Here is a 27,821-nt window from a genome sequence, read left to right as displayed (position 1 = left end):
TGGGGAGTGGGGTGGTGTGTGTGTGGGGAGTGGGGTGGTGTGTGTGTGTGGGGAGTGGGTGGGTGTGTGTGTGTGTGGGGAGTGGGGTGGTGTGTGTGTGTGTGTGGGGAGTGGGGTGGTGTGTGTGGGTGTGTGTGTGGGGAGTGGGGTGGTGTGTGTGTGTGGGGAGTGGGGTGATGTGTGTGTGTGTGGGGAGTGGGGTGGTGTGTGTGTGTGGGGAGTGGGGTGGTGTGTGTGTGTGTGTGGGGAGTGGGGTGGTGTGTGTGTGTGGGGAGTGGGGGTGGTGTGTGTGGGGAGTGGGGTGGTGTGTGTGGGGAGTGGGGTGGTGTGTGTGGGGAGTGGGGTGGTGTGGTGGGAGTGGGTGGTGTGTGTGGGGAGTGGTGTGGTGTGAGTGGGGTGTGGGGTGGTGTGTGTGTGGGGAGTGGGGTGGTGTGTGTGTGTGTGGGGAGTGGGGTGGTGTGCGTGGGGAGTGGGGTGGTGTGTGTGGGGAGTGGGGTTGGTGTGTGGGGTGGGGTGTGTGTGTGGGGAGTGGGGTGGTGTGTGTGGGGAGTGGGGTGGTGTGTGTGGGGAGTGGGGTGGTGTGAGTGGGGAGTGGGGTGGTGTGTGTGGGGAGTGGGGGGTGGTGTGTGTGGGGAGTGGGGTGGTGTGTGTGGGGAGTGGGGTGGTGTGTGTGGGGAGTGGGGTGGTGTGTGTGGGGAGTGGGGTGGTGTGTGTGGGGAGTGGGGTGTGTGTGTGTGGGGAGTGGGGTGGTGTGTGTGGGGTGGGGTGTGTGGGGGGAGTGGGGTGGTGTGTGTGGGGAGTGGGGTGGTGTGTGTGGGGGAGTGGGGTGGTGTGGGTGTGGGGTGTGGGGTGGTGTGTGTGTGGGGAGTGGGGTGGTGTGTGTGGGGAGTGGGGGTGGTGTGTGTGGGGAGTGGGGTGGTGTGTGTGGGGGAGTGGGGTGGTGTGTGTGGGGAGTGGGGTGGTGTGTGTGGGGAGTGGGGTGGGGTGTGTGGGGAGTGGGGTGGTGTGTGTGGGGAGTGGGGTGGTGTGTGTGGGAGTGGGGTGGTGTGTGTGGGGAGTGGGGTGGTGTGTGTGGGGAGTGGGGTGGTGTGTGTGTGGGGGAGTGGGGGGTGTGTGGTGTGTGTGGGGGAGTGGGGTGGTGTGTGTGTGGGGAGTGGGTGGTGTGTGTGGGAGTGGGGTGTGGGTGGGGAGTGGGGGTGGTGTGTGTGGGGAGTGGGGGTGGTGTGGTGTGGGGAGTGGGGTGGTGTGTGTGGGGGAGTGGGGTGGGTGTGTGTGGGGAGTGGGGTGGTGTGTGTGGGGAGTGGGGTGGTGTGTGGGGAGTGGGGTGGTGTGTGTGGGGAGTGGGGTGGGTGTGTGTGTGTGTGTGGGGGTGGGGTGGTGGTGTGTGTGTGTGGGGAGTGGGGTGGGTGTGTGGGTGTGTGGGGGAGTGGGGTGGTGTGTGTGTGTGGGAGTGGGGGGTGTGTGGTGGGGTGGGGAGTGGGGTGGTGTGTGTGTGGGGGGGTGGGTGGTGTGTGTGTGTGTGTGTGGGGAGTGGGGTGGTGTGTGTGTGTGGGGAGTGGGGGTGTGTGTGTGTGTGGGGGGAGTGGGGTGGGTGTGTGGGGAGTGGGGGGTGTGGGGGGGTGGGGTGGGTGTGGGGGAGTGGGGTGGTGTGTGTGGGGTGTGGGGTGGGTGGTGGGGGGTGGGGTGGTGTGTGTGGGGAGTGGGGTGGTGTGGGTGTGTGTGGGGAGTGGGGTGGTGTGTGGGGGGTGGGGTCGTGTGTGTGGGGAGTGGGGTGGTGTGTGTGGGGAGTGGGGTGGTGTGTGTGGGGAGTGGGGTGGTGTGTGTGGGGAGTGGGGTGGTGTGTGTGTGGGGATGGGGGTGGTGTGTGTGGGGAGTGGGGTGGTGTGTGTGGGGAGTGGGGTGGTGTGTGTGGGGGAGTGGGGTGGTGTGTGTGGGGAGTGGGGTGGTGTGTGTGGGGAGTGGGGTGGTGTGTGTGGGGAGTGGGGTGGTGTGTGTGGGGAGTGGGGTGGTGGTGTGTGTGGGGGAGTGGGGGGTGGTGTGTGTGTGTGGAGTGGGGTGGTGTGTGTGTGGGGAGTGGGGTGGTGTGTGTGGGGTGGGGTGGTGTGTGTGGGGAGAGGGGTGGTGTGTGGGGAGTGGGGTGGTGTGTGTGGGGAGTGGGGTGGTGTGTGTGGGAGTGGGTGGTGTGTGTGGGAGTGGTGGTGTGTGTGGGAGTGGGGTGGTGTGTGTGGGGAGTGGGGTGGTGTGTGTGGGGAGTGGGGTGGTGTGTGGGGAGTGGGGTGGTGTGTGTGGGGAGTGGGGTGGTGTGTGTGGGGGTGGGGGTGGTGTGGTGGGGAGTGGGGTGGGGGTGTGGGGAGTGGGGTGGTGTGTGTGGGGAGTGGGGTGGTGTGTGTGGGGAGTGGGGTGGTGTGTGGGGGGAGTGGGGTGTGTGTGTGGGGAGTGGGGGGTGTGTGTGGGGTGGGGTGGTGTGGGTGGGGAGTGGGTGGGGTGTGTGGGGGTGTGGGGTGGTGGGTGGGGTGGGGGGTGGGGGTGGGGAGGGGGTGGTGTGGTGTGGGGTGTGGGGTGGGGTGGTGGGGGGTGTGGGGGTGGGGGGTGGTGGGTGTGGGGGGGGGTGGTGGGGTGGTGGGGGGTGGGGGTGGGTGGTGGTGTGGGGTGGGGTGGTGTGGGGAGTGGGGGGTGGTGTGGTGGGTGGGAGTGGGGTGGTGTGTGTGGGGAGTGGGGTGGTGTGTGTGGGGAGTGGGGTGGTGGGTGTGGGGGGTGGGGGGTGTGGGGGGGGAGTGGGGGGGTGGGTGTGGGGGTGGGGGTGGTGTGTGTGGGGAGTGGGGTGGGTGTGTGGGGTGGGGGGGGGTGGTGTGGGGTGGGGTGGTGTGTGTAGGAGTGGGGTGGTGTGTGTGGGGTGGGGTGGTGTGTGGGGGTGGGGTGGTGTGTGTGGGGAGTGGGGTGGTGTGTGTGGGGAGTGGGGTGGTGTGTGTGGGGAGTGGGGTGGTGTGTGTGGGGAGTGGAGTGGTGTGTGTGGGGAGTGGGGTGGTGTGTGTGGGGAGTGGGGTGGTGTGTGTGGGGAGTGGAGTGGTGTGTGTGGGGAGTGGGGTGGTGTGTGTGGGGAGTGGGGTGGTGTGTGTGGGGAGTGGGGTGGTGTGTGTGGGGAGTGGAGTGCTAATATGTGGCTGCAGCTTGTCTGCCTCTCAAGTGTCAGTGCCCACTCCGGCGAAACGGGCATCGTTCTTCATTGGAATCGGTCGTGTTCCAGGTGGCACTGGTGCTAGCCCATTAATGGCTGATGAATTGCTCTGGGAATGGCGCCTATTTTCCCAACGTGGAACACCATTGATTCAGTTCCAGCCTCAACACTTATGTCTCTGAAATAAAGAATCCTGCTGCATATTCCACAAGTACTTTTAGGCGAAAAGTGTTTCAACTGGATTCCTTCCTAATCCTCCTTTTTAACTGGCTCCTTCCCAGACCACTGTGCCTTCAACCACTTCGAATTCCCTCCCTAAATCCTCCTGCCTCTCAATGTTCCTTTCGAGCAACCAAGCTGTAACTCTTAACACCTCCTCTGTTGGTTTGGCTTCAGTTTTTATTTGATTCTGCAGGTGCAAGATGGTTTTTTTCTGCTTATTTTAATTCAAGTTGGTCGTGGTTTGATATCTGAACCTTCCGCAGAATCTACCTGTTATCAACTTTGTAATTCTCCTTCAAGACTTTTGAAAATTTCAATTCATCTGCTTCACGTTCTCTTGTTTTCCGAAAGCAAGTCCAATTTTAATTTCTTTGCAGATTAAGCTTCTGATTATTGGAATCATCTTTACTTCTGACCGCTTCTATCATAGCCATTAGTAATCTTCCTTTTATTAGATGACCAGCACTTTACACATTACTCTTATGGTGTGTACAGTAACATAAGCTTTGCAACTTAGAGAGGCAAAAAATACAAGACTGAAGATCAGAAAATTGGGGGCTTCATTCCAGTTAAAGCACCACCTTTATGATAGGAATCTATAAATAAAACAGGAGGCAAGGGAATTGTTACATTTTTCCTGTTCACTCGGATATTTCTCTAATTTTCAGCATCAAAGACTGTTCTATAAATGAGTATTTGTAAATTTTTGTTTACTATCTTCAGTTTGTTCAGCAGCGCTGTGGTACACACGGGAAAGGACGGGTGGGATTCTCTCAGCCCAGGGCCGGGCCGGAGAATCCCCACGACCAGCGCGAATCGAGCCACGTCGCCGGCATGCGATTCTCCGCGACCCCGGGGCGGCCTCCGATGTGGCCTGGCCCGCGATCGGTGCCCACCGATTGGTGGGCCGGCCGCTCTGGCTGGGGGCTTTGTTTCTTACACGCCAGCCCCTGTAGCCCTGCGCCATGTTGCGTCGGGGCCAGTGCGTTGAAGGAAGCCACTGCGCATGCGCGCGTTGGCACCAGTGCCACTGCTAATGTGCGCATTGGCGCCGACGCCACTGTGCATGCGCGGATCCCGCGGCGCCCAGATCACGCAGGGATCAGCAGCGTGAACCACTCCAGTGCAGTGTTGGTCCCTTTTGCAGGCCAGAATTAGTCATTGGGCCGGCCCGTTCACGCCGTTGTATCCAGCCAAACTTGTCCTGGGAGGGCAAAAATTTGGCAGATGGAGTTTAATTTTCACCGAAAAAATAGTCAGGCAAATTATTATCTAAATGGAAAGCGGATTCAAAATGTGCCTGGGTAGAAGGATCTGGGTGTCTTTGTTGCTGAATCGCAGAGAAGTAGTGTTGCAACTGTGTAGGGTTTGGTGAGACCACATCTGGGGCATTGTGTCCAGTTTTGGTCTCATTATTTGTGGAAGGATGTGGTGGCATTGGAAGCAGTTCACAAGAGGTTCACCAGATTGATTCCGGGGATGAAGGGGTTAACATATGAGGAGAAATTAAACAGTTTGGGGTTATACTCACTGGAGTTTAGAAGGATGAGAGGGGATACGATTGAGATATATAAAATACTAAAAGGGATTGATAAAGTAAACGTAGACCAAATGTTCCCCCTTGTGGGGCAGTCTAGAACAAGAGGTCACAGATATAGTTTAAGAGGCAGTAGATGTAATACTGAGATGAGGAGGAACTACTTCTTGCAGAGGGTGGTGAATTTGTGGAACTCCCCATTGCGCGGTGGATTCTGAATCATTAAATGGTTTCAATTGGGAGATAGATAAATTTCTAATTAAAAAATGGATTAAAGGGGAACTGGGAAGGAGGTGGATTTGAGACCAGGAGAGAACAGCCATGATCTGATTGACTGGTGGAGCAGGCTCGAAGGGCTGGATTGCCGACTTCAGCTCCTAATTCCTGTGCTGCTGCGTTCAAATTCATGAGGGGGGCAGACAGAGTAGATTTTGTTATGAACCCCACTGATGATCAATGCGAGGGCATCCCAAATCCCAGAAGCAAAACTTGGAACCTTGGTTCTTAACTATTTATTTTTTGCGATATGAAAAAAATGCGAGAAGAGATAAAACGAGGTGAGGAAAGGGTACATTCTTGTTGTAAGTTATTCAAATAATAAATCATTTAGCAAACGTGAAAACACACAAGAACGGTAACACTAAAAGAACAACATTTACAATTAACTACAAGAATGGTTACCCAGACAGCATGCTTAAATTATCATCCCCAAATCCATCTTTTTTAAACTCTGAGGATATACCTGTCCCAAAATAGCATCCCATAGGTTTTATCGTTATGAGCCAAATCCAGCAAATAATTATCACACAGGGCCTGTAGTTTTCTTTTGGGAATCCTTCTTCTAGTTTAGAGTAGAACCTATGGGGTCTCACACAGACAGACTTCGTTTGCTTCCTTTTCTGCAAAAGAGCTTGATCTAGGCCACTCCACTTTGCTTAACAAAGTAGCTCTTTCACCCATCTGCTCGGCTAATCTTCATCTCACAATTCCTCAGTGCAAAATAGCTATCAGTTTCTTTTTTATCCAATTCTTGACTTTTCATTTAATTCCAATTTCCTAACAATAAGGAAGAAATTGTTCCCGACTCTCTGTGGTTCCTTGCGGGCCTGGGCCAGGCAGTTGCCATTCCAGGCTGTGATGCAGCCGGATAGGATGCTTTCTATGGCGCACCTGTAAAAATTGGTAAGAGTCAATGTGGACATGCCGAGTTTCCTTAATTTTCTGAGGAGGTATAGGCGCTGTTGTGCTTTCTTGGTCGTGGCGCGACGTGGGTGGACCAGGACAGATTGTTGGTGATGTGCACACCTAGGATTTTGAAACTGTCAACCATCTCCACCTCGGCACCATTGATACAGACATGGGCGTGTACAACACTTCACTTCCTGAAGTCAATGACCAGCTCCTTAGTTTTGCTGACACTGAGGAGAGCTTGTTGCTATTGCACCATGCCACTAGGTTCTCTGTCTCCCTCCTGTACTCTGACACATCGTTGTTGAAGATCCGACCCACTACGTTCGTGTCATAAGCAAATTTACAGGTGGAGTTGGAGCCAAATTTTGCCACACAGTCGCATGTGTATTAAGAGTACAGTGGGGGCTAAGTACGCAACCTTGCGGGGCCCCGTATTGAGGACTATCATGGAGGAGGTGTTGTTGTTTATCCTTACTGATTGTGGTCTATGGGTCAGGAACTGGAGGATCCAGTTGCAGAGGGAGGAGCCAAGTCCTAGGTTTTGGAGTCTGGATGAGCTTGGCTGGGATTATGGTGTTGAAGGCGGAGTTGTAGTCAATGATGAAGAGTCTGACATGGGAGTCCTTGTTGTCGAGATGCTCCTGGAATTAGTGTAGACCCAGGGCAATAGCGTCTGTTGCGGACCTGTTGTGTCGGTATTCAAATTACAGTGGATCACGGCATTCTGGAAGGTTGGTGTTGATGTGTCTCATGACCAACCTCACAAAGCACTTCATAATGATAGATGTCAGGGCCACCGGTCGGTAGTCATTAAGGCATGTTGCCTGGTTCTTCTTTGGCACCGGTATGGTAGTGGTCTTCTTGGCACAGGTGGGGACTTTGTAATGGAGTAGTGAGAGGTTGAAGATGTCTGTGAACGGACCTGCCAGTTGGTCCACGCAGGATCTGAGTGCATGACCAGGGACTCAATCAGGACCCGTTGCTTTCCGTGGGTTCACTTTCGAGAAGGCGTATCTGATCTGTAAGATTATCGCAGTAGGTATGGATATGTCCAAGGCTGTTGGGGCAGTTGACAACTGTTCGTTGGCTTACTGCTCGAAATGAGCATAAAATACATTGAGTTCATTGGGGTGGGTGGTGGGGGGTGCTCTGTTGTCAGAGATTCTACTCGGCTTTGCACTGTAGCCCATTACATTGTTTAAGCCTTGTCACAACTGGTGCAGGTCTGTGTCATTAGTCTGGGACTCTATCTTAGTCTAGTGTTGTCTCTTGCCGTCCCTGATGGCTTTGCGGTTTCTTGTATAGGTCAGGGTTGCCTGTCTTGAATGCCTCAGACTTGGACTTCAGTAGGGAGTGGATCACCTGGTTGAACCATGGTTTCTGGTTGAGGAACGCAAAGACTACCTTCTTTGGCATGCAGTCTTCGAAACACTTACTGATGAAGTCTGTGATGGTGGTGGCAGGTTGGCCGCTGAGTTCTTGAATATGGACCAGTCCACTGACTCCAAGCAGTCACATAGGAGCTCTTCCATTGCCTTGGACCAGCATTGCACAACCTTCTTAACCGGATTCTCCTGCTTAATTTTCTGCTTATATGCTGGGAGAAGGAGCACTGTATTGTGGTCCAAATTTCCGAAGTGCGGTCAGAGGATGGATCGGTAGGCAACCTTGTTGTTTGCGTAGCAGTGATCAAGGATGTTGGGCCCCTGGAGGGTAGGAAATGTGTTGGTGGAATTTTGGCTGTACACTCTTGAGGTTGGACTGGTTGTAGTCCCCGGCCATGATGAACAAAGCCTCCGGCTATTCTGTTTCACAATTGTTTATGGTGGTGTACAATTCCTTCAGCGCCTTCTTCACTTCTGCCTGGGGTGGGATGTAGGCCTTTGTGATGATGGCAGAAATGAAACCTCGTGGAAGGTAGTATGGGTGGCACTTCACCCATATTCCAGGTCCGGGGAGCAGTAGTTCGCCAGGGTCGCCATGTCTGAGCACCAGAAGAAGTTGATGAGGAGGCAAACCCCAACATCCTTCACTCTTCACGTTGCCCGAGGATGCCGTACGGTTCATCCGGTGAATTGAGAAGTCCTCAGCTTGTATTGCACAGTCTGATGAGACAGGAGTGAGGCATGTCTCCATTAAACAGAGCACACAGCAGTTTCTTACTTCCCTCTGAGAGGTAAGTCTGGTGTTAAGTTTGTCCAGATTGTTTTTGATTGCTTGGACATTTGCCGGGCGTATGCTGGGAGAGGAGACTTGAAGCCCCGTTGTTTGAGTCTCACCTGTAGACCGGCAGATTTCCCTTGTTTCCAAGGTTAGTGGCTGCTTCTGGATGGTACCAGGATCCGATGGGAGAGGTCTGACCTTGTGGAAAGTAAGTGGTTGCATCTGGCGGGGCCATGGCTCTGGTTATGATTTTGGAGTCACCAGTGGGGCATGTTTGCAATCTGGTCAGACCCTAGGGTTCCGCGAGGACGGGTCTACCTTTCGGTGTGTTTGTATCCTCATGTGGGGTCTTCGATGTTTTCGGGTGTTCAGGCCGGGTTTGGGTCGCTGGCCATGTCTTTCTGGGTCAGGTTGGACCGGTTCACGTGGTCGGATCCAGCGTTGGTGGTCCGGTCGAGCATTCCTGAGGTTAGGCCTCGATCTAAGCCTGGTCGGGCCTACCCATCGATTCTCTTCTTCTCCTTCAGATGAGTCGAAATGCCGGCCGGGCCTCCCTGGGTTGGATTGGGCTGGGTTTTGTGGTTCGGGGCCAATTCGGGTGCTTCGGTAATCGGGGACTCTTCATAGGCAGGGTCTGGAGAAACTCCGTATCGGTGGAGGGAGAAACAAGTGTTAACATTTAATGTCTATAGAACTCTTCTCCAGCTCTGGAGAAAAGTCATACAGACTCAAAGCATTGGCCTCTGCCTTCCCCCTTCCACTGCAGTGGGTTTTCCTCCGCTGGAGGGGGCTCGCTATCAGTTTCCAGAAGGATCTTCCGGTCTCGTCGAAGTCGAGGTATATTCCTCAACCGTGCTGCCGTCAGGGAACCCGTGGCGGGGGTCAACTTTGGTGGGACCAGAAGATCCCGCCAGCAGGTTGGGCTGGAGAATTCCGCCCATTAACTCTGTTTCTCCCTGCCAGATCTGCTGAGCTTTTTCTGGGAACAAAATATCTGTGTCCTCTAATTTTGCAAGGCTTAAGGGGGCATGGCATCTCAAACGTTTGATTAGAAAATTAGATTGGATATCTGTTCCTGTGTTCATCTGTGAGTAATTTTTCATCCATTCAAATAAACCAAAGGAAAATTTAGAGTAACGCATCCCTGCTTTCCTGATACCCAAAAGGGAGATCTCCTGATGGGAATGGAAATCAGGAAAATTGCTACGGTGTTCTGTAAATGCACTCAATTTTACAAATCGCAAGTTTGTTCCCTGGACTCCCTGTTGATACCCCTGATACAGTAATCATCTTATGGCTCTGTATTTGCATTTGCTCATCACATTATCCTTTTCTATTGAAGCTTAAGACATTAAGCAGTACTGCAGCACTAACTGTCCCATAAAACCCAAAGGACATTACCTAAATTAAGGCATTGGCTGTAAAAAATTTAATATTTAAATCAACTTTGATTGCTCCAATTAACTTGTTTACCATGCTGCAGATAACATGTTATTAAAAGGCAAACATTTACTCAGACTTTGGCCTGAAAGAGAGAAATTGAACCAGGGCCAAAACAGTCACCACCATATATTTGTTTTGAATCGGCCTGCGTGTGTTGCCTCATCATAAAAATGAATTGACTAACACCTTTTAAAAAAAAAAAAATCCTATTCATTGAAAGTGAACAGTCTGACCTTTGTCTCTTCATCCCAGCATGAGACCGAACACAGGCAGCACTTCATATTGTTTTACAACAGCTCTTGGGTTCCTATTAAATGCACAAGAATAGGTCCAAATGGAAGTCATTTTGCAGGATCTGCTGTGTGTTCATGGGTGTGAAATAGAAATAGATCACTAATTGCATACTAATGAAGTGTTGACGGTGCAAACTTTGGGTACTCCGTGGAAATTAAACTGAAGCTTTTATCACAAACCATCGCCATGTTGTAAAGTTAGATTCATATATTTTTTATTTGACAAAAGGCACTTTGAAATTGAGCAAAGTGGTCACTGTAGTGTCAAGGTCTTGTGGTGCGGTGGGTAGTGTCCCTACATCTGGCCAGAAGCTCCATGTTCAAGTCCCACTTCAGGACCCGGTGATCACAGATGGTGAATGCTTCGAGTGGCCAAACAGGTTGACCATCAGCCCGTGAAACCTCCCAGCATGCCCGATGGTCGGCGGTAAGAACTGGAGGGTTTCCTGGTCAACTGGACTGCAGAATGCAACGGCAAACCACTGCAACACTTTAACCAATATATAATCATTAGCCAGTCCAACGTTGCCAATGTCCTCTTTGGGCACGGCACCTGGAGGAAGGATTTGTCGGCCACGAAAGGACCGTTCAACGCTGTTCAAAGGGATGATAATCAGCTTGGCAATTCTTCCACCACTTTCCCCAGTATTCCCAAAGGGCAAAAGACAGTGGGGGTGTGACACTACACTAAAAGAAAAATGGATTAGTATTCCAGAGGCCAAGGCTAATTCTCTTGTGATCGTGAAGCTATCATTGAGGTCAATAAACCCCATGTGGTTCACAGATACCCTTTAGGGAAGGAAATCTGACACCCTTATCTGCTCTGTCCCACATGTGACTCCAGACCCACAGCAATGTAATCTTGAGACACTTAAGCCTGGTAAGCCCATCAGTTACATTCAAGAAGGTAGCTTTATCACGACTGTCTGAAGGACAACTAGGGATGGGCAATAAATGCTGACTGTGCCAGGAGCCCACATCCTGTGAAGCAATTTCTTCGAAGTATATGTTGAGTATGATACACTTGCAATACATTTCATAACTTTATGCTTTTCTCCTCAAGTTTTATCTCAATGCAAGATTTTTTGGTCTTATTATGGGAATCAAAGGTTATGGGTAGAAGGTGGGAAAGTAGAGTTGCGGATTATCACATCAGATCCGTCATGATCTCATTGAATGGTGGAGCAGATTCGATGGGCTGAATGGCCTACTTCTTCTCCTACTTATTACGTATGACCTTATGTTTTCTTTTATTGTGGATTATGTGACAATTCTGGTTATAACCATGTCCTTTAATAAGAGCCTCAAAACATGTGCACTGTGACATTGACCCGTTTTTCAATCATTGAAGTTATCCCCATTTATACTCAGAGTCGCATATCGGAAATTTCAGACAATACTGGGTGAGGGGTAGTGACCATCTGAGTGGGCATTGGGTGAGTGACCATCAGACTGCACACTGGTTCAGGGGCAGTGGCCAAGAAACTGGTCACTGGGTGAGAGGCAGTGATCAACAGACTTGACTCTGGTTGAGTGACCATCAGCCTGGGCACTGGGTGATGTCAATCAGATGGGGCACTGGGTGAGTGACCATCAGCCTGGGCACTGGGTGATGTCAATCAGATGGGGCACTGGGTGAGTGACCATCAGCCTGGGCACTGGGTGATGTCAATCAGATGGGGCACTGGGTGAGTGACCATCAGCCTGGGCACTGGGTGATGTCAATCAGATGGGGCACTGGGTGAGTGACCATCAGCCTGGGCACTGGGTGATGTCAATCAGATGGGGCACTGGGTGAGTGACCATCAGACTGGACACTGGATGATGTCAATCAGATGGGGCACTGGGTGAGTGACCATCAGACTGGACACTGGATGATGTCAATCAGACGGGGTACTGGGTGAGTGACCATCAATCACCCAGAGGCTGCAAATGAGTTTACTAGACAGTCTACACGGCTTTGTCAAGGATATGTCATGTCTGACAAATTTAATTGAGGTCTTTGACGAGGTAACACAAGCAGCAGATGTGGGTGTTTGCATATTTGGACTTTCAGAAAGCATTTGATATGGTGCCACATGGCAGGTTGGTGAGCAAATTAGAAATGTTTGGGATTAATGGGTCCTTGTCAGCACGGATTAGAAGTTGCCGAAGAGATAGGAAATGGGGGAGGTATAGACAGGCATTTCTCAGGCTGGAGATTAGTTGAAAGTGGCGTTCCCCAGGGCTCAGTGTTGGGACCTCTGCTTTTTCTGATTGATAAAAACGATTTAGAGATGGGTGTTGAGGGGAAAATAATAATAATAATAATCTTTATTGTCACAAGTAGGCTTACATTATTACTGCAATAAGGTTACTGTTAGATCCCCTAGTCGCCATATTCCAGCGCCTGTTCGGGTACAGTGGGAGAATTTAGAATGTCCAAATGACCTAATAGCATGGGGCGAAATTCTCCCCCAACGGCGCGATGTCCGCCGACTGGCGCCCAAAACGGCGCCAATCAGACGGGCATCGCGCCGCCCCAAAGGTGCGGAATGCTCCGCATCTTTGGGGGCCGAGCCCTGACATTGAGGGGCTAGGCCGACGCCGGAGGGATTTCCGCCCCGCCAGCTGGCGGAAACGGCGTTTGTTGCCCTGCCAGCTGGCGCGGAAATGACATTCGGGGCGGCGCATGCGCGGGAGCGTCAGCGGCCGCTGACAGTTTCCCGCGCATGTGCAGTGGGGAGAGTCTCTTCCACCTCCGCCATGGTGGAGACCGTGGCGGAGGCGGAAGGGAAAGAGTGCCCCCACGGCACAGGCCCGCCCGCGGATCGGTGGGCCCCGATCGCGGGCCAGGCCACCGCGGGGGCACCCCCCGGGGTCAGATCGCCCCGCGCCCCCCCCAGGACCCAGGAGCCCGCCGCCTTGTCCCGCCGGTAAATAGCTACTTTAATTTACGCCGGCGGGACAGGCAATTTCTCGGCGGGACTTCGGCCCATCCAGGCCGGAGAATTGAGCGGGGGGGCCCACCAACTGGCGCGGCCCAATTCCCTCCCCCGCCCAATCTCCGGTACCGGAGACTTCGGCAACCGGCGGGGGCGGGATTCACGGCGGCCAACGGCCATTCTCTGACCCGCTGGGGGGTCGGAGAATGACGCCCCAGATTTGTAAATTTGCAGATGATACTAAACTAGGGAGAATAGTGAATTGTGAGGATGATGCGGCAGCGCGGTAGCAGAAGTGGATAAGTGGATAGCACTGTGGCTTCACAGCGCCAGGGTCCCAGGTTCGATCCCCGATTTGGGTCACTGTCTGTGCGGAGTCTGCACATCCTCCCCGTGTCTGCGTGGGTTTCCTCCGGGTTCTCCGGTTTCCTCCCACAGTCCAAAGACGTTCAGGTTAGGTGGATTGACCGTGATAAATTGCTCTTAGCGACCAAAAAGGTTAGGAGGGGTTATTGGGTTACAGGATAGGGAAAGGGCTTAAGTGGGTCGATGCGGATTCGATGGGCCAAATGGCCTCCTTCTGCACTCTATGTTCTTGACACTTTCAAATTTTTGTTTCCAATATTGGATTCTGCCTTGTGTAGAGGGATCTTATAATCTTGAATGCAGCTGAGTGGTTTCTCAGAGGGCAGTGGCTGTCAATGGATGTCTAACTCCTCCACTCACCCCCACCCCCCCTACCGCGTGTCTCCTCCTGACCCACGTGGCTACCTTTCTTCAAGGTGTGTCCTCTTTTCTCCTTCAAGGCTAAAAAGCAGCAGGGAGGGGCAAGTGCCCACAATGGCTTGAATGCAGAGGAAGAAAGGACAACATTTGTGTTAGGTGTCATGTGAAAATACCTTTAAGAAATGGGTGTTTAAGAAATGTACCTTTAAGAAATGGGTATTATCAGTGATGTCAGAGTGTGGATGGAGCTGGGCTGTCTGTCAGCTTTTTACTTTCGATTTTGAGCAGGTTGCAGAGTGTGTTTTAGTTTCGTTTTCAGTGTTGGAGCTGAAGCCAGACCAAGCAGGTGTATTGCTGTTCTCTCTGCCATCAAAAGACTATCTCTTGATCATTTGGTGAATTCAGAATTATAAATGTTCTTAGTAGTGAATGTAAACCTAATGTACTTCTGTTGAAAGATGTTTCTTTTGTCTGGATGTTGTTTGGGAAGTTATTAAGCATTACTTAGTGTTGTATTCTTTGGGGGTTGTATTTGAATTAATCTTTGCTAAGATGTTCACTGTATGTTTTAAAAAGGTTAACTTGAGTTCATAGAATAAACATTGTTTTGCTTTAAAAAATACTTTTCGATTTCTGCTGTACCGCACCTGTAGAGTGGGCCGTGTGCTCCCCATACCACAATTTATTAAAAGTTGTGGGTCAGGTGAACTCCATGCTACACTTTGGGGTTCTCTAAACCCTGGCCCATAACAAGGGTCTCTGTTGGCATGGCCCGATGGGGCAATAGGATGAGAGTGAGTGTAGGCTGCTCAGATGGGGAAGTGAAGGACCGGCAGGAGAGGAATGAATGGAGCTGCATGCTGTGTTCACTGAGGGGTGCTGTGTTGCGGCACGCTGGGAAAGTCCGAGTGTGACATTTAATGCCTGGAGGTGTTTTGTCACTCACTTGCCATGTTTCCTTCAGCTCCTGGATCCTCTTGGTGCCCTGTCTGCAAGATGGAGGGGACACCTTCCGGCTGAGGACTTCCCTGATTACTTCCATCCATGGTGCTTGCTTGGAGAGACTGTCCTTTTCCCTTGACAGAATGTCTGTGTCATCCCATCCACTCTTTCCAACTGGTTGGTGAACCCAGAGATTAAACCACTCTTAACTGGTTTGCTTTGGTAAAGAGCAACCGGAAGACTGCTTCAGGAGGTTGGCTATACGGCCTGAAAATGGTCCTGCTGTCATGACAGAGACGATTATGCCTGTTCATTTGTTTTCTTTTTCCACAGACGCTGATCCCCAGAGGATGCTAATGGACCAGTTTGGCTTTTATGGCAATCAGATAGTTTCATGTTCACCAATACCGGATTTTCAAATTACAACGCCGTTGTGACCCCTTGCTGCTGCAATGTCAAAATCATGATCCCGGAGGTTGGTTTGGCATTGTCAAAAGGCTGGTGGGGGTGAGCACTTGCTGTCAATTAACGGTCCCTTAAGCTCCTTCAGAAACTTGTGAAGGGGCCTCTCTGTTCAGGAAAGCAATCTTTAATGCTCTGTCCAGTGAGTCCGAACAGTCTTGTACACCTTAGTGCACAGTTGTCAGGTTAGTTTGTATTTGTTTCAAAATCCAATTTGAGGGGACAACCATCACCAGGATGCGCACCTGCACCTTTACTTGTTGCCCACGGTTGATCTCCACTGTGCTGTCCTCCTGATCATCTGAGGAGCTGGCGACTCTCCTCAGCAAGGCAGCGGCCGCCCCCCCCCCCCAACATGGCTGCTGCCTACCTTTGCTGCTGGCACCAGGAAGGCAGCTCCCACCTACTGGTGTTGGCTCCATTAATTGGGCCATTTGAATTTAAAAACACTGTCACAAGAGCAATAGGCTCGGGATCTGAAATTCAAAGTTTGGAAGTCCAGTCCCAACTAGTTTATTTCAGATTTTATTTCATTGAATTGAAATTCCCTGGCTGCCATTGTAAGATTTCAGATCATGGGCTGGATTCTCCGCTGTCGGGATTCTCCATTGCGCCGGCAGCGCATCATCCGGAGATTTCTCGATGGCGTTGTCGTGTTATTCACCCTGGGGTAACACGGACTGTAATACGATGCAGATAAACGATAAAGCATACACCAAACGTAGGCGTTGGTTCACTACGATTTATTGAACTTCTGTAACAATGCACACAGCTGCCTGTGGGTTGACTCTCGACTACTCTAAGTGTACTAACTCTAACTTACTAGACCAGGCTAGCTCTGATGCATGTGTAGAAGGTGTTGACTGATATGTACCACCCTGACTGTCACTACAGTTGTCACCAGTGGAAAGAGGCGGAGTGCTGATGCCTCGTATGTTTTATAGTTGGAAGCCCCCCTCTGGTGTTCTGTCTGGTGGTTGGTTGTGTTCTGTCCTGTATGGTGATTGGCTCACCTGGGTGTCTGTCACTGCCTGCCTTTACCTCATGATGTGCATGGGTGCATATTATGACAGGCGTGGGGCTGCCCACAATGGGAAACCTCATCGACCGGCTAGCGAGACGGAGTATCCCACTGCCGTGGGGGCGCACCGCACCAGGAAATTGGTGCGGCGGGATAGAGAATCTCGCCCCAGATCTCTGGATCATTGTTAGTCCAGCAACATTATCACTTTGCTCTCATGCCCCTAAAACTATTGACCTTTAACTAGGAAGTCGATTTTCTTGAAATGTTATCTCGAAGCCAACCTGCTTGTTTACTGATCTCCTCTGATTATCTTGATTACGGTGTTTTATCCTTTCAAACTGCTAGTTACTGGCATTGTGGGGATATATATATTTAATACAAAGTTCCCCTGATGCTCCATCATGAGGTTCTTCTCCATTATTCTAATGAGTGGGAATAGTAGGCCGTGGGCAATATTTCTCACTGGAGTGAAACCTCATACTGGTCTAAATATCAGTTCACAGCCTGTCTCTAACTAGCAGCTTTACAGCACAAAGTGTGGTAACAAGGACAATCGAGGGACACAAGTACGCCTACAGATATGCCTCTTGATAGCATTTAGCTTTTTGACCATTCAAGAAAATAGGCTGCTTTTTTAAGCATCAATACATTTAGCAGGTGTCTAATTATCCACTTAGTTTTTGCTCCTATTTAGAATTCTATTGAGGTTCGGAGCTTTACAAAGTTTGATTGCACAAAGTGACAAAACCAACTGGCCGATGTACTTGTAATATCTGTACATCATCATGAACATGTAAGTAAATAGTTTGGGTGCATATCTCATTACCACGTCATTAACAAGTAGCCTTTCTGTCCACCTTATCATATCCCAGGCAAGTTTTTCCATCATTCATTCCCGTTCAGGTGGTGTCACTTTGGAGATTCCTTGGAATCTTGTGAGCAAACCAGATTATTTCCCCAAACATTGTGCAGCCATCCGCACACATCCCCACTTCTGACCTTATGGTGGAAGGGTCATTGATGAAGCAGCTGAAGACGTATGGGCCTAGGACACTGCCCTGAGGAACTCCTGCAGTGATATCCTGGAGCTGCGATGATTAACCTCCAACCACCACAACCATCTTCCGTTGTGCCAGGTACGACTCCAACCAACGGAGAGTTTTCCCCCTGATTCCTATTGACTCCAGTTCAGCTAGGGCTCCTTGATGCTATACTCGGGCAAATGCTGCCTTGATGTCAAGGGCAATCACTCTCACCTCACCTCTGGCATTCAACTCTTTTGTCCATGTTTGAACCAAGGCTGTAATACGGTCAGGGGCTGAGTGAAACCAAAGAGAAAATGCTGGAAAATTTCAGCACGTATGGCAGCATCTGTCGGGAGGGACAAGAGCTAACGTTTCAAGTCCAGATGACCTTTGTCAAAGCCTGAGTGGAGCTGAGTGACCTGGTGGAACCCAAGCTGAGCGTCCGTGAGCAGGTTATCATAGAATCATAGAATTTACAGTGCAGAAGGAGGCCATTCGACCCATCGAGCCTACACCGGCACATGGAAAGAACACCCTACTTCAGCCCACGCCTCGACCCCATCCCCGTAACCCAGTAACCCCAGCTAACTTTTTGGGATACCAAGGGCAATTTAGCTTGACCAATCCACCTACCCTGAACATCTTTGAACTGTGGGAGGAAACCGGAGCACCCTGAGGAAACCCATGCAGCCACAGGGAGAACGTGCAGACTCCGCACAGACAGTGACCCAAGCTGCAATTGAACCTGGGACCCTGGAGCTGTGAAGCAACTGTGCTAACCACTGTGCAGCCCATTATTTCAGAGTAAGTGCCGCTTGATAGCATTGTTGTTGACTCCTTCCATCACTTTGCTGATGATGGAGAATAGACTGGCTGGGTTGGATTTGTCCTGTTTCTTGTGTACAGGACATACCTGGGCAATTTTCCACATGGCTGGGTACATGCCAGTGTTGTAGCTGTACTGGAACAGCTTGGCTAGGGATATGGCAAGTTCTGGAGCACAAGACGTCAGTACTATTGCCGGAATATTGTCAGGGCCCATAGCCTTTGCATATCCCGTGCTTTCAGCCGTTTCTTGATATCACATGGAGTGATTTGTATTGGCTGAAGACTGACATCTGTGATTCTGGGGACCTCCGGAGGAGACCGAGATGGATCATCCACTCGGCACTTCTGGCTGAAGATTGTTGTGAATGCTTCAGCCATATCTTTTGCACAGATGCGCTGGGCTCCTCCATCAGTGAGGATGGGGATATTTGTGGAGCCTCCTCCTCCGGTGAGGTGTTTAATTGTCCACCACCATTCACGGCTGGATGTGGCAGGACTGCAGGGTTTAGATCTGATGTGTTCATTGTGGAATCGCTTAACTCTTCTATTTCTTGCTGCTTATGCTGTTTGGCGCACACATAGTCCCGTGTTGTAGCTTCACCAGGTCGACACCTCATTTTTCAGTCTGCCTGATGTTGCTCCTGGCATGCTCTCCTCCACTCCTCATTGAACCAGGGTTGATCCCCTGGCTTGGTAAATGGTAATGGTAGAGTGGGGGGATATACCCGCCCATGAGGCTGAGTACAATTCTGTTGCTGCTGATGGCCCACAGCGCCTCATGGATGCCCAGTCTTGAGTTGCTAGATCTGTTCAAAGTTTATCCTATAAATTTAGCACGGTGGTAGTTCCACAAAACACGATGGAGGGCATCCTCAATGTGAAGGCTAGACTTTGTCTCCACAAGATCTGTGCTGTGGTCACTTCTACGACATGGACAGATACATCTGCAGCAGACAGGTTGGCGAGGGTGAGGTCGGGTATGTTTTTCCCTCTTGTTGGTTCCCTCACCACCTGCTACAGTCCCAGTCTAGCAGCTATGTCCTTTAGGACCCGGCCAGCTTGGTCTGTGGTGGTACTACCGAGACATACTTGGTGATGGACATTGAAATTCCCCCCACAGGGCATATTCTGTGCCCTTGATGCCCTCAGTGCTTCCTCCAAGTGGCGTTCAACATGGAGGAGTACTGATCCATCAGCTGATGGTGGATGGTACATGGCAATCAGCAGGAGGTTTCCTTGTCTGTGTTTAACCTGAAGCCATGAGACTTCATGGTGTCCAGAGTCAATGTTGAGGACTCCAAGGGCAACGCTCCCCCGACTATATACCACTGTGCCGCCACCTCTGCTGGGTCTGCCCTGCTGGTGAGACAGGACATACCCAGGGATGGTGATAGTGCTGTCTGGTACATTGTCTGTAAGGTCTGATTCTTTGGGTATGACTATCTGGCTGTTGCTTAACTAGTCTGTGAGACAGCTCTCCCAACTTTGGGACAAGCCCCCAGATGTTAGTAAGGGGGATTTTGCTGGGTGGACAGGGCTGGGTTTGCCGTTGTCGTTTCCGGTGCCTGGTTCGATGCCAGGTGGTTTGTCCGGTTTCATTTCTTTATGTGCTTTCGTAGCGATTGAATACAACTGAGTGACTTGCTTAGGCCATTTCAGAGGGCATTTCTGTGGGTCTGGAGTCACATGTAGGCCAGACCAGGTAAGGATGGCAGATTTCCTTCCCTCAAAGTCATTAGTGAACCAGATGCGTTTTTACAACAATCGACAATGGTTTCAGATATTTATTGAGTTTTAATTCCATAACCTGCCGTGGTGGGAATCGAACCCGGGTCCCCAGATCATTATCCTGGGTCTCTGGATTACAAGCGCAGTGACAATGCTACTATGCCCCTGCCTCATATCAGTAGGTGGAGACTGGTTCTGCACTAGTGGAAATGTTGACATTGGCTGGAATTTTCTGGTAGTTCACATTCTCTCAGTTTTCCTGCTTCCCCATGTATCTGCTCCCTGTGTTTCTCCTCCCTCCCCGTGCCTGCTCTCTCAATGTTCTCGCTCTCACCGTGTTCCTGCTTTCCCATGTATCCCCGCTCTCTCCGTCCTCCCGCCGTCCCGCTCTTCTCCGTCCTCCCTCCCTCGCTGTCCTCCCTCTCTCTCCGTCCTCCCTCCCTCTCCGTCCTCCCGCTCTCTCTGTCCTCCCTCCCTTTCCATCCTCCCTCCCTCTCCGTCCTCCCACTCTCTCCGTCCTCCTGCTTTCTCTGTCCTCCCTCCATCTCCGTCCTCCCACTCTCTCTGTCCTCCCTCTCCGTTCTCCCACCCTCCCGCTCTCTCCAACCTCCCATTCTCTCTCCCTCTCCGTCCTCCCGCTCTCTCCGTCCCCCCTCCCGCTTTCTCCATCCTCCCGCTCTCTCCGTCCTCCCTCCCTCTCTCTCTGTCCCCCCTCCCTCTCTGTCCACCCGCTCTCTCCGTCCTCCCACTCTCTCCGTCCTCCAGCCCTCCCGCTCTCTCCGTCTTCCCGCTCTCTCCGCCCTCCCGCTCTCTCCGCCCTCCCGTTCTCTCCGTCCTCCCGCTCGCTCCGTCCTCCCACCCTCCCACTCTCTCTGTCCTCCCTCCCGCTCTCTCTGTCCTCCCTCCCGCTCTCTCCATCCTCCCTCCCTCTCCATCCTCCCTCCCTCTCCGTCCTCCCACTCTCTCCGTCCTCCCGCTCTCTCCATCCTCCCTCTCCGTCCTCCCGCCCTCCCGCTCTCTCCGCCCTCCCACTCTCTCCGTCCTCCCTCCCTCTTCGTCCTCCTGCTCTATCCGTCCTCCCTCCCTCTCCGTCCTCCCGCTCTCTCTGTCCTCCTTCCCTCTCCGTCCTCCCTCCCTCTCCATCCCCCCGTCCTCCTGCTCTCTCCGTCCTCCTGATCTCTCCGTCCTCCTGATCTCTCCGTCCTCCCGCTCTCTCCTTCCTCCCGCTCTCTCCTTCCTCCCGCTCGCTCCGTCTTCCCGCTCTCTCCGTCTTCCCGCTCTTGCTGTGCTCCCGCTCTCGCGTGCGCCCGCTCTGCCATGCTCTTGCTCTCTCCTGTTCCTGCTTCCCCATGTTGCCGTTCTCTCCGTGATGCTGAACTCTCCATGTTCCTGCTCTCTCTGTGATTCTGCACTCTCAGTGTTCCTGTGTTCCCACTCTCTCCATGTTCCCGCTCTCTCCGTGTTCCTGCTTTCCCATGTTTCTGCTCTCTCCGTGCCTGCCAAACAGTAAATGGTCGCAATTCACAGCATCTTCTGAGCTGTTGAAGAACTTGGATATTTTGAGGGTGAGTGAAAGGCTGCAGGATTATCTTTCCTGACATTGATACTTCGAGAGCAAGATTTTCCCGGCTACACTCTGCACGCACTGGGATCGTCTGGTCCTGCCGAAAGTCAATGGAAGGGACGCCTCATCCAGTGGGAGTGGAAAAGCCATTCTCTCTGCAGTCGAGTCGCCCTTCTTGACCACCCATTGTCTGTTGCTGTAAATCACCACCCTTGGTGGCATTGCTTGGCCAAAGCAACACATTCAGTTTGTTTTGGGAAACGATTGTCAGGTCAATATTTCAGTGTCTGAAGATGCCTTTTCCACACAAAATGTTAACCCACCTTTTTCTGCCCGATACAGACTATCCATCATTCCCTTAAAGTGCTTTCTGTTTTTATTACTTCAACTGATTTTCTGGTGGCTATAAAAAAGTCATTAAATTAATTTTTCACTGGCAGTACACAGTAGGCTAAAAATAGAATATCTCATTGCCAGCAGTCAGACATGATAAATGTGTCCACACCTCAAAGTGGCCATTGCCAACTCGCCACTTCATGACTCATGACTCACCCAGTCAGCTTTACAGGCAGACGCAGTGTCCATGTTACAGGACATTTTCTTTCCACCATATGAGTACCTAACAATCGCAATACAAGGAGATTGAAGGCAAGCAAATTTCTGCGAGATGTGAACTGTCAGTGATCCTGAATAATATCAAAATCACTAAGGTTTTTGGTGGAGTAAATAAGGAGAAACTGTTTCTACTGGCGGGAGAGTCGGTAACCAGAGGACACAGATCGAAGATAATTTGCAAAAAAGAACAACAGGAGATGAGACATTTTGTTATGCAGGGAGTTTCTGGAACTCAGTGCCAGTCCGGGTGTTAGAAGCAGATTCAATGGTAACTTTCAAAGTCGAATTAGGTACAAACTTATAATGGAAACATTTGCAAGGCGAGGAGTTCTGAGAAAATTACACAGCTCTTCAAAACTCTGGCAGTGGTATAATGGGCCAAATGGCCTTGTTCTGTGCTGTAAGGTTCAATGATTCCATGTGGGTTTCCCCCGAGGGCTTCCGAACCCCGTCGTCAGGTTGAAATGCGTGTGCAGGAAACAGCGATTTTCCACAGGGGGTGGCTAGTTAATGACCAGAGGGCGGGCTCGTACTCTCAAAATTGGAGGGCTGCTCACTAGCCTTCCAGCTTGAAAAGTGCACAAGTTGCAATAAAAGACAAATAAAAAGTGCTCCAAAATGCCCTCTTCAGCCAGGTCAGGCCACCAATGTGGAGGGCGGGTTGGGGGGGGGGGAGGGGTAGAGTGGGCAAGGGGGTCACGGAGAGCCACTCTAGAGAGCAGCCTGCCACAGTTGCTGTTCCCAGTCAGCAGAGGTAGATTTACACCACTCTTTGGGTGCAACAAAATGTAACATCTCAAAATTTGCAGATGATACCAAGTTGGGTGGGAGGGTGAATTGTGACGAGGATGCAGGGATCCTACAGCAGGATCTGGACAGGTTGGGCGAGTGGGCAAATCAATGTCAGATGCAGTATAATTTGGATAAGTGTGAGGTTATTCACTTTGAAAGCAAAAACAGGAAGGCAGATTACTACCTGAATGGTTGTAAATTGGGAGAGGGGAGTGTGCAGCGGGACCTGGGTGTCCTTGTGCACCAGTCGCTGAAGGTAAGCATGCAGGTGCAGTAGGCGGTAAAGAAGGCTAATGGTATGTTTGCCTTCATTGCGAGAGGTTTCGAGTATAGAAGCAGGGATGTGTTGCTGCAATTACACAGGGACTTGGTGAGGCCACACCTGGAGTATTGTGTGCAGATTTGATCTCCTTCTCTGAGGAAGCATGTTCTTGCTCTCGAGGGTGTGCAGCGAAAGTTTACCAGACTGATTCCAGGGATGGCGGGACGGTCATATGAGGAGAGATTGAGTAGGTTGGGATTATTCTCGCTGGAGTTCAGAAGAATGAGGGGGGATCTCATAGAGACTTATAAAATTCCAACGGGACTAGACAGGGTTGATGCAGGGAAGATGTTACCAATGATGGGTGTGTCCAGAACCAGAGGTCACAGCCTGAGGATTCAGGGTAAATCATTTCGGACAGAGATAAAGAGACGTTTCTTCACCCGAAGGGTGGTTAGCTTGTGGAATTCATTACCACAGGAAGTCGTTGATGCTAAAACATTGAATATATTCAAGAGGCGGCTGGATATAGCACTTGGGGAGAATGGGATCAAAAGCTCTGGAGAGAAAGCAGGATTAAACTATTGAGTTGGATGATCAGCCATGATCGGGATTAATGGCGGAGCAAGCTCGAAGGGCCAAAAGGCCCCCTCCTGCTCTTCTATGTATCTATGTACACTATGTGGGATACCGCGCTCACCTTCATTTCTGCCCCCCTCATGATGTAACATCCCTCCTGACCTCGCCACTCTTGCCCCATAGAACGAATAGGCGTAAGCCACAAAAATACACATATTGATCATGGCTTTTGTACAAATCTGCCAGCTTGGCTCCCCCCCACCTCCCCATGCATTCTCCTCCCAGGATTGGTGAGAGAGATGATGGGAGTCGTTGACTGATATGGGGCTGCGCAGCTTATGCTCGATTAATTACAATCATCTTCTCTGTCCTTTGATCCTTCATCGGTCAAGGAGTTGATGCTTCAGTGATTTTGTTACATCAACGCATTGAAAAGAAATAAGTGTGTGCCTGTAGCAATGATGAGGCATGTTGAGGTAAATAATCATGATCGTGGTGATCGATACAAGAAAATGTCAGTTTCAGTACAGAATAATCATATTGGTGGCACTGACTTGTGAAGGCAACTTTCAATACCATCAAAGATGATGCTTACCTCTTATTGATCGTAAGCCATTGCTACTTTTTTTGTGACTAAAAAAGTAGGTTCAATGAAGTGTGCCATTTCCATTATTGTTTATCGCTGCACAAAACTCTACCTTCAATTCTGCTGAGTTTTATACATGGCTTCATTGAATTATTTGACAGAAAAGAACCTACACATAAAGTCATTCTTGTATCCTGCAACCAGTAAAAAGGTTTGCTGAATGAAGACTGCCTTTTTGCCCTGCAAAATACAGTGAAGAATACATGGGATCTTGTCATGGTGCGGAACCAGAGGTCACTGTTTACAAATACAGGGTTGCCCATTGAAGACAGAGATGAGGAGAAGTGTTTTCTCTCCGAGACGGGAGAGTCTCTGGAACTCCCTTCCTCAAAAGGCAGTGAAAGCAGGGCCTTTGAATATGTTTAAGGCAGAGGTAGTTAGATTCTTGGTAAACAAGGGAGTGAAAGGGTATTGTAATAATAATAATAACCTTTTATTGTCACAAGTATGAAGTTACTGTGAAAAGCCCCTAATCGCCACATTCCGGCGCCTGCTCGGGTAAGCTGGTACGGGAATTGAACCCGCGCTGCTGGCCTTGTACTGCATCGCAAACCAGCTGTCTAGCCCACTGAGCTAAACCAGCCCTAACCAGATCGTGGATACAATCATATCACCCATGATCATGGGGGAGCAGGCTCGAGGGCCTGAGTGGCCTCCTCCTCCTACCTAATTCATATTTTCATATGTAGAATAAAGCTGGGCTTAAAAACTGTTCGTAACCACACCACTCATCTCACTCCAGGAACTCCTTTCCCCAACCGATCACCGATCATTTCTTAATGGAAAGGAGTTTCGACACCACCCAGGATGAAGCACCCATTTGATTGGCTCCCCGCCCAACACAGTAAGCATTCCATCCCTCCCTCCACCACTGATGCACAGTGGCAGCAGTGTGAATCTACAAGATGCACTGCTGCAACTTGCCAAGCCTCCTTAGACAGCACCTTCCAAAAAAGGGACCTCTGGCATCTAAGACGGTCAAGGGCAGCAGACGCATAGGAATACCACCACCTGAAAATGCCCGCCCCTGCCACACTCACCAACCTGACTGGAACAATATCGCTGTCCCTTCACTGTCGCTGAAGCAACATCCTGGAACTCCCTCCCTAACAGCACAGTGGGTGTACCTACACCACAGGGACTGCTGGGGTTCAAGAAGGCAGCTCACCACCATCTTCCCAAGGAACAGCTTAAGAAACAAAAGGATAGAGAGAGAGAGAGAGAGAGAGAGAGCCGAAATAAGTTTGAGAAAACAAGCAGAAAAAAGAAAGTAAAGTGAAGTAGTTGGAACAGGAAGAGGACAAACAGATAAGAGATTGACCATATTCTGTGAATTACCCTCTGCAATAATGGTGGAGACCCATGAGCACTGTATCACTTTAGCTGAGTACATGAACGATTACATGACAGGCTTCACCTCAGTTCCTTCCATGAACTACACACATTTGAAGTTGCCTGAGATAGAGTTTGACTCATTGGGAATGGCAAAAATTCAGTTGCAAATTAAACAAATGGAACATGAGAAAGAATTAAAGCAGCTTGAATACGAGAGAGAGAGGAAAAAGAGAGAGAAAGAGAGAGAGAGGAAAAAGAAAGACAGAGAGAGGAAAAAGAAAAGGAGAGAGAAGAAAGGAGAAAAGAAAGAATAGCCCCAGCAGAACAAAAAGTAAAAGAAAGGGAGATACAGATCAGGGGAAAAGATAAAGAGAGGGAGTTTGAACTTCAGAAAATGGCCATGAAACATGACCATCAATTAAAATTGGCAGACGTAAAGGGAAACGTACAGTTGGATGATAGTGATGAGGATAGTGCGAAAGAGCGTCATAGTCGAAGGCTTGCTGGGAATCTATTTAAATATGTCCAAGCATTGCCAAGGTTTGACTAGAAGGAAGTGGAAGCCTTTTTCATTTCATTTGAGAAGGTAGCTAAACAAATGAATGGCCACAGAACATGTGGGTGTCACTGATTCAAACAAAGCTGGTAGGTAGAGCGAGTGAAGTGTTTGCATCACTACCGGAGGAAGTATCTGGAACGTATGAGGAGGTGAAGAAATCCATCTTAAGATGCATATGAGCTAGTGCCTGAAGCTTACAGACAAAGGTTTAGAAACTTAAGGAAAGAATTTGGTCAAACATACATGGAGTTTGAAAGGCTCAAACAGAGTAATTTTGATAGGTGGATACGGGCTTTGAAAATAGACCAAACATATGAAGCTCTAAGAGAAATTATACTTTTGGAGGAGTTTAAAAATTCAATTCCTGATGTAGTGAGAACTCATGTGGAAGAACAGAGGGTTAAAACTGCGAGAATAGCAGCGGAAATGGCAGATGATTATGAATTAGTTCATAAATCAAAGATTGGTTTCCGACATCAGTTTCAGCCGGTGAGGGATAGACACTGGGGACATGAGAAATACTCAAATGGTAAAGGTAGAGGTGATCTGATGGGAGACAATAAAGAGCGTGTACCTCAGATTAAAAAATAAATCCAGGAGGGTGGAAAAGAAATGAAAAGTTTCAAATGTTTTCACTGTAATAAACTAGGCCAAAAAGTCACAGTGTTGGTGGTTGAACAAAAGCACTGGGAAGGCTGATGTGGTAAAACAGGATAAGACAGTGGGGTTTGTTAGAGTGGTAAAGGAAAGCCCAAGGGAAGCGAAGGAGGTGCAAACGATTGTACAGCCTGTTCAAGAAGTAATTGTTAAGAAGGTGCCAGGGGCGTCATTCTCCGACCCCCCGCCGGGTCGGAGAATGGCCGTTGGCCGTTGTGAATCCCGCCCCCGCCCCCACGGAAGTCTCCGGTACCGCAGATTGGGTGTGGGCGGGAATCGGGCTGCGCCGGTTGGCGGGACCCCCCGCTCAATTCTCCGGCCCGGATGAGCCGAAGTCCCGCCCAGAAATTGCCTGTCCCGCCGGCGTAAATCAAACCTGGTATTTACCGGCAGGACCAGGCGGCGTGGGCAGGCTCCAGGGTCCTTGGGGGGGGGGGGCGGGGGCGATCTGACCCCGGGGGGTGCCCGTCTGATTGGCGCCGATTTGGGCGCCAGTCGGCGGACATCGCTCCGTTGGGGGAGAATTTCGCCCCAGATGTCTTCAAAGAATTTACTTGTGTGGGTAAAGTTTACTCATCTGTATCAGGAGGAGCAGGTAAAGAAGTCACAATTTTAAGAGATACCGGGGCTAGTCAATCTTTAATGGTAAGAAATGAGGAATTATGTAGTTTAGGAAGAATGTTGCCAGAAAAGGTGGTGATATGTGGAATTCAGGGTGAGAGGAGTAGTGTTCCATTATATAAGGTAAGGTTGGAAAGTCCAGTGAAGAGCGGTGAAGTGGTAGTAGGAGTAATAGAGAAACTATCTTGTCCAGGAATACAGTTTATCTTGGGTAATGATATAGCTGGATCGCAGGTGGGAGTGATGCCTACTGTGGTTGGTAAGCCAGTGGAAAATCAGACAACTGAAGTGTTGAAGAACGAATATCCTGGGATTTTTCCGGATTGTGTACTAACCCGGTCGCAAAGTCACAGGTTAAGACAAGAGGAGAAATCAAATAGTGAAGATGAAGTTGCAGTGCAATTATCAGAAACGATTTTTGATCAGATGGTTGAAAAAGAACAAGTACAGGTGGATGATGAGGCAGATATTTTTAGTTCAGGAAAACTGGCAGAGTTACACCAGAAAG

The sequence above is a fragment of the Scyliorhinus torazame genome, chromosome 1, assembly GCF_047496885.1.
Source record: "Scyliorhinus torazame isolate Kashiwa2021f chromosome 1, sScyTor2.1, whole genome shotgun sequence".
Classification (NCBI taxonomy): domain Eukaryota; kingdom Metazoa; phylum Chordata; class Chondrichthyes; order Carcharhiniformes; family Scyliorhinidae; genus Scyliorhinus; species Scyliorhinus torazame.
This window is presented reverse-complemented; position numbering follows the sequence as displayed.